This window comes from Lactuca serriola, chromosome 2, assembly GCF_051521515.1.
Source record: "Lactuca serriola cultivar US96UC23 chromosome 2, Lser_US96UC23_V15, whole genome shotgun sequence".
Lineage (NCBI taxonomy): Eukaryota > Viridiplantae > Streptophyta > Magnoliopsida > Asterales > Asteraceae > Lactuca > Lactuca serriola.
Window position 1 is genome coordinate 140,430,734 of NC_136409.1, and position 7,343 is coordinate 140,438,076.

Genomic DNA, 7,343 nt, shown 5'->3' on the forward strand with positions numbered 1-7,343 from the left:
CCAAGAGCATTTGGTGTTGTGTGAAGCATTTGAGGCATCACACTTGGGGTGCTAGGCTCACAAGGTTTCAAGGAACTCAAGCAACAACAAGGTAAGTTATTCTATCTATGATTCAAGTTAAAATTGTTCCCCATGTATGCTAGATAGGAATATAACTTTGGAATTCAACTTTGCATGATAATTAGACAAACATAGATCCAAGGTTATTAGGGTTGCATGTACACTTAGGAAGTGTTTGAATGCTCAAAACCCATCACATACAACACCAAAAAGCTAACTATACTCCCACTAGCCCTAACATATACACAGGACTCATCCTGGCTCCTCGAAAAGCCAAACTCTTTGACTTTCTCATCAAAGCAAAAATTCCATCTGCGAGATGCCTGCTTTAATCCATAAATGGATTTCTCAACCTTACACACTCTATTAGGGTATTTTGAATCGACAAAACCCTCTGGCTGAGCCATGTAAACATCCTCAGTCAACTTTCCATTAAGGAAAGCGGTTTTGACATCCATTTTCCATATTTCATAATCATGAAATGCAGATATGGCCAACAACACCCTAATAGACTTAATCTTCACTACTGGTGAGAAGGTCTCATTATAGTCAACTCCCAGAGTTTGAGTAAAGCCCTTAGCTACCAGTCGCACTTTGTAAGTGTGTACCTTCCCATCCATGTCGGTCTTCTTCTTGAAAATCCATTTGCACCCAACTGTCTTTCGACCTGGTACATTGTCAACCAAGTTCCAAACTTGATTGTCATACATAGACTGAATCTCTCTGTCCATAGCCTCCTTCCATTTAGCAGACTCGGGGCCTGCCATGGCTTCCCTGTAATTATTAGGTTCATCCAGATCTATCAGTGTACTATCACTGATAAATGTATCACCTTCAGTAGTGATGTGATAACCATAATAAAATTTAGGTGTGTTCCTCACCCTAATGGAATGCCTTAGAGGTACAAACTCATCTATCGGTTCAACAGGACTTTCCTCCTCAAGTTGGTCGGTAGTATTTGAGGTTCCTTCACCGCTTGACTCTTGAAGCTCTTCAAGGTCAATTTGCCTCCCACTGTCCCCTTGGCTTAAAAATTCTCTCTCACGAAAGACTCATCTTCTTGCTACAAATACCACATTATCATTGGGTCTATAGAAGAGGTAACCAAAGGATTTATGTGGATAGCAGATGAAAATACACCTCTCACTTCGAGGTTCAAGCTTATCATGAGTCTCACGCCTCACGAAAGCTTCACAACCCCAAACCTTGATGTGGTCTAAATTGGGAACTTTCCCAGTCCACATCTCGTGAGGTGTTTTGGCAACCTTTTTGGTAGGAACTACATTAAGGATATGGGCGGCAGTCTATAAGGCATACCCCCAGAAAGAGATTGGTAACGAAGCTCGATTCATCATGGAACGAACCATATCCAACAAGATTTGATTGCACCTCTCAACCAAACCATTCAACTGTGGTGTTCTGGGAGGTGTCAATTGTGAGACAATCCCACATTCCTTAAGATAGTCAAGGAACTCAATGCTAAGATACTCTCCTCCCCGATCGGATCGATGCATCTTGATGTTCCTGCCCAATTGATTCTCAACTTCCTGCTTAAACTCTTTAAACTTTTCAAAAGTTTCTGACTTATGCTTGATCAAGTAGATATATCCATATCTGCTATAATCATCAGTAAAACTCACATAATAGCGATTAGCATCCTTTGTAGCAACTCTGAAGGGCCCACACACATCTGTGTGTACTAGGTCCAACAAACCTTCACAAGATAATTCATCAAACAAGTTAAACAATTAATTTAATGATTATCTAGATTTGATCTAATCAATTTTATTCACAAGATAAATCATCAAATAATTTAAATAATCAAATATTATCATATAAGGAATTTATTGTAGTGGTGTTGATTATGATGGCATATGCGGAATTAGAAAGATCTAATGAATCATCATGTAAAATTCAATAACACAAGGAGTAAATAAATCTTTGTAAGCTCTTATTAGATCTAGAAAGATTATACAAATGGGTTTGTATACAATTTCTCTCTCTAGTCTAACACTCCAAAATGGACTCTTACATTCTTACATAATGGGAGTCACTCACTTCCTATTTATAGGAAAAGACTCAACCCATTTACATATACAAAGAGGAAAGCCTAAACACATTACATCCAAGCATGACTTTGCACCCTAACATTCTCCCCCTCAAAGTTAGGATTGGATGTCCGACTTTGATCTCCAACGAGATAGTGCGATCAAGACCAAACTCCCCCTCGAAGTAACACCGGTCTTCAAATCCGCAAATGAATATTCGAAAAACCCGAGAAGCTTCGAATACCCATCATTCTCCCCCTTTTTATAATCAAAAAATGATTATAAAACCCACTAAGGATGAGAAGCGCCCGAGGAATAATCTTCACAATACTCCCCCTTGATGTGTACCAAAAATGAATCACCAAAAATCTTGCACGGAAAAACAATCACGAAAAAGCCACAAAAAATTTCCAATTTATGAAAATTTTTGACTTTTCGGGTGAAAGTTGCAAGAGTTTTCAAAAATCGGGTAGATATTGTCACTTTCTGAAACTTGCAGGGACCCGTTGCGCCAAAAATAGCCAAATATGCGAAACTCTATCCCATTTGCGAAACCGGGCATAAAGCGTAAATTCGCACAAACTTCAGGGACCAAAACTGAAAATTCTGCATTTTTTCTGCTTATATTACCCATTTTGCGAAGTTGGGTATAAACTGTCAAAAATGCGAAACTGCAGGTACTCGTTTTAACAATTTCTGCATGTTCTTCAAACTTGCGAAGTTGGGCTACTTTTGTCATTTCATGAAAAAATCAGGGGTGCAAACTGAAACTCTTTGTTTTCTTCTTCCCCAATTCACTAATCAGTGAAAGACTTCTTCGCATGTTCCAGATTCGCATATTCCTTACAAATGCTTCGCATCTTTAACCCAATTAACCAAATGCGAACCTTGTTTTCCTTATATGCGAACTCAATAGATTCATATGTGAACTCAAAATCAAACCAATTCTCAAATCATTTGAACAAACACAATTCGTGCGAACATTTTCTCCTTCGCATTCTATAGATGCGAACACAATCTATAGATCATCGACTTCAAAAACTCACCATATACCCTTCATTTCTTGATTTTTCGTCATCTGTTCTTCGTTCCCAAACATCGAGCTCGCAAAAATTTTACTTGCAAACATCATATTCCAAGTCGATTCCAAAATCGAATCCAAAATCCAGACTCACCAACCGAACACAAATGTGAATCCAGACTCAAAATCACACAAATGGAATCCAAAATCACATCATCCAAACATCGATTTCGCAATAAGTTCTTCAACTCAAACACTTTTTACTTCAATCGATTTCATCAGCCTTCCAAGTTCGTTCCAATCGAGTTCCCAAAACGACTTCACAACCTTCGTGCTTTGACAATCTAACCATAGATTTTTGATTTCTAATCATCACTTCACTTCCATTTAACAATCGACCTAGACCAATCATCCAATTTGCAGATTTCGCTTTTTGTTTTTCAATCCACAGCAAATCATCAAATTTACAAATCGAGATTGAATCCAAACTCAAATCAACCATTGTGATGATCATCGACTCCAATCATGCGAAATCCAGATTTCAAATCTTCCTTAACAATAAAGGGGCATCGATTCGTCCTTTGTCTATTAACCTCCAACACAGGCTTCGCGTTTAATACATCGTCCTGTTTGTTCGTCGATTCCAATCATCATCAAACGAAACACAACTATTGACCATCGACATTCAAAATCAAGAATATGAACAGCTTGTTTAACCATAAGGCAAAATCGATTTCAACTTTAAATCTTGCAAATCGAGATTCCCGGGCTTCGATTCTCAGTCTTAAAGAAATCGTTAATAAATGCCATCGATTCCAAAATATTCGATATCACAGGAACCCTTCAAGTGAATTGCAATTGATTTGAGACTTCGCATTTGACTATCAAGGTTAACATCACGCAGTCAAAATTTCCATCATCTCATGACATAAATCCAAATTTTCTTCCAAATCAGTGCAAGTGAAAGAATCGATTTCATCATATACAAAATCATATGAAATCAACTCCCGTTTTCAGATTATCAATCGATTCCAAACAAAAGAAAGCAAGCAAGATTATCGAGAAAACGAGAAGGATATACAGACGCAATCGATTAAGAAGCAAAAACAGATGCGTATGATTTCTAAGATACAACCAGTTGAAGCACGCTGAAATCGAATCTGGGCTCACCTAATGAAATCGGATAAAAAAATGTATTGGACTCTAATCAAATGAACAGTAACCGAACTCATTCTTTTGGATCATATACTTTTGGGCTCGATAACAAACACATGAACAGTAATTCTTTAATTTAAATTGATTTGGTTTTGGATATGATCAATTAAAAAAAATTGGATCAACAATGGGGTTTGAAACTGTTTTGATCCAATGAGGCAAATCGATCAAAAATGAAAAACGTAAAGTATGAATCGAAATCATGGATGTTTTGGAATCCATTTGAGAATTTGAGATACCTTTTTGACGAATCGAGATCCGTTTTCAACGAACGAATCAAATTTGGAAGATCTTGGTTCTTTTGTCGGAATGAGAAAATCTCCAAATTGAACATTGTACCACCCACCATGCGAGATGTACAACTCGTTCTTCGTGTTCTTCAACGATCCAAGAACATCTTCAAAAGAACCACCAACATATTTGGGTTTTGACTTCAAATTCAATTCAATACTTGGAGATTGTTGCTTTGGAACCCAAATTTGCTTCATGGATTTTGGCTTCACAACATATGACGATTTTTGTGAGTAAACCCACTTATTCTTCCGATTCATCTTCTTTTTCTTTTTCTTTCTCATCTTTTTGCATCTTGAAGACTTGACTTCATGAACAAACCCACTTTCAATAACATGAACATTTTGAGTTTGAATCAAATCTTTTGGAGTTTGATACTTGTGATTTTCTTGGATCACCAGTTTCCGATAAGGAATCATTCCTTCAAACGAATCACAAGAACACAAAATATCATCGGTTTGAACTCCAATTGAGCAAAAAACTTTTTCATCTTGAGAATCAACTTGAACTCCTTTTTCTTGAACATCAAGAACATCACATTGAACTCCATTGTTTTGAACTTCTTTTCCTTGAACATTATGAACACGATGAACATCATCAAGAACATGTTCTTGCGCTTCACGACAATTTGCATAATATTCAAGTCTATTTCTTCCCGGTTTACAATTAGCAAGAGGAATTCCTTTTATGACTTCACCATTCCTCTTATTTCTTCGTCTTTCTTGATATGTTGTAATCAATCGATCAAACAAATCTTTGTTTTGATAAATTGGATAACCAATGTAATCTCCCTTTCTATCCCTTTCTCCATTTGACAAAAGTGCATCTTCACTTTGCGATCCAACAGTCAATTGATAAAGAATGCATTCAAAAGAAGTGTATACGTATAGAAAACTTTCATTCCGAACCAACCATTGCTCCATAATTGCTTCTTTTCTTTTGAATCAAATGTTATGAACTTGAGTTTTCTAGAGAGAGAAAGTGTAAATCAAGTAGATCTCTAGAGAGAGAAAGTGAATATGAACCAAATTCTAGTGAGAGAAAGTGGTACAAACAAGTATTCTAGAGAGAGAAAGTCGAATTATGGATCAAATCAAGGAAAAATTCGACTTCAAGAACACAAAAATACTCTAATCACAAAGATCCATAAGAACATGAAGAATCACCGAATCAAGATCGCCATCAAGGATCAATTCTTGATGAAATCAAGAACACCCGCTCTGATACCAATTGTAGTGGTGTTGATTATGATGGCATATGCGAAATTAGAAATATCTAGTGAATCATCATGTAAAATTCAAGAACACAAGGAGTAAATAAATCTTTGTAAGCTCTTATTAGATCTAGAAAGATTATACAAATAGGTTTGTATACAATTTCTCTCTCTAGTCTAACACTCCAAAATGGACTCTTACATTCTTACATAATGGGAGTCACTCACTTCCTATTTATAGGAAAAGACTCAACCCATTTACACATACAAAGAGGAAAGCCTAAACACATTACATCCAAGCATGACTTTGCACCCTAACATTTATTATTCAAATAAATGGTAATTATCTTTTGTTTTAGAAAGGATAAACATATAACAGCAATAAAATTCAGATTTTATTCAAAAACGATTTTGGCAATTATCCTTAAGCAAAACAGCATGAAATCCCGAAAATCCCTATGTCTGACACTCCGACTGGCTGAGTCCCCTTATGGACTCGTCGAGTTCATCCTAGTCGTCGAGCCCACATTGGGTCTCGCCGAGTCCGCCAGGAAGAGGACCCAAAAACTTGATTTTCAATAAAGAATGAAACACAAAGTATGAAATACAATAGAAGCCAACCAGGCTCTGATACCACTTATGGGTTTAACACAACATAACATCCTATGTGCTCATGCAAACCCTAATGCTTGGATCTAGGCTTCTCTATTGAACATGCAATTAATCCAAGACTTGAAAACCCTAGATCTAGTGTATATAATTCGAAATTAACATAAAAAATAGATTTAGATGATTACCTCTTCTTGAAAGCTTGAATCTTCTTGTCCTTGGAGCTTAAAGTCACAAATGTCACTCATCTAATGACTTACAAACACCACAAACAAGAGGATGATCTTGGAGAGAGGTTGGAATGAGATTAAGTCTCTATTTCTTTGAATACAGGCGGTTCAAGTGCTAGTTGATGGTTTAAGGTGATCAGGGAAGTGAATCGGGAACGACAACTTTTTTGGCCTCTAATGTATCCCGACTGTGAGAACGATGCCTCTTGTATTTATGAATAATGTTCACTATGAATTGTTTGTTAGGGATCGATAGGCGAGGTGTGTGGTAGTCTAATGGTTTCTAGATAAATAATCGGTGCCATGAATAGACTGTTGGAATTATTGCTTGTGCATCTGCAAGGGAATTCTTGATGTTAGAGGCAGTTATAGTTAAAAGGCTTCCGAGATCTCCATCTGAGATTTAGAATCTCTTTGATTTTGCTTATTCTTATCTGGAATATCATGTTGGCATTGTGTTATACATTCCAAGGGTCAAGGATGTTATGCATATGGTAGATCCGGTTTGAGTTTTGTATGTTACAACGCTAGTTGGTGGTAGTTCAAATCCTATATGGGGGAGAACTATGTATTTTGCTTGGAGGATCATCAATCTATTTGAGGTTCTGGTTTCAAAATAATGGGTCACCAGAATCTGCGATTTGGGTATGTGAGAC